The sequence below is a fragment of the Halyomorpha halys genome, unplaced genomic scaffold, assembly GCF_000696795.3.
Source record: "Halyomorpha halys isolate HHAL.00 unplaced genomic scaffold, Hhal_1.1 Scaffold541.1, whole genome shotgun sequence".
NCBI classification, from domain to species: domain Eukaryota; kingdom Metazoa; phylum Arthropoda; class Insecta; order Hemiptera; family Pentatomidae; genus Halyomorpha; species Halyomorpha halys.
In genome coordinates, this window is record NW_027112673.1 from 558,820 (window position 1) to 559,176 (window position 357).

At 42.0% G+C, this 357-nt stretch overlaps 2 protein-coding genes across 2 annotated transcripts in view; one reads left to right on the top strand and one right to left on the bottom strand.

Moving 5' to 3' along the window:
• The window catches only part of iav (transient receptor potential cation channel subfamily V iav), a 42,228-nt gene that overhangs the window by 3,596 nt on the left and 38,275 nt on the right, over window positions 1-357 (top strand). The gene's annotated exons all lie outside the window — the stretch shown is intronic.
• Window positions 1-357, bottom strand: part of LOC136796531 (mucin-2-like) — a 6,493-nt gene that overhangs the window by 1,863 nt on the left and 4,273 nt on the right. The gene's annotated exons all lie outside the window — the stretch shown is intronic.

The window sequence follows — 357 nt, forward strand, 5'->3', positions numbered from 1 at the left end:
AGGTTATCTGTTGTAGCAGGTCCTTTTGGAACAGAAGGGAGTTTTCCTCCTGTCTTCGGCTTTTTGAAAATGTTTTCAGCACTATCATGATCTTCAGGACCATATTCATCCTCATTAAGGTTATCGTGCTCAGAAAACTTTTCAGGTGATAGAGAAGGAATCTTGTTTTTTGGTGTCCTAAAGTTTGGAAATTTAGCCGGAGATGTTTGAGGAGGGGAGGAAAACGGCCAGTTTCCGAATGTCGTAGGTGGTTTGGTTACAGCTCGAAGGTTATCTGTTGTAGCAGGTCCTTTTGGAACAGAAGGGAGTTTTCCTCCTGTCTTCGGCTTTTTGAAAATGTTTTCAGCACTATCATGA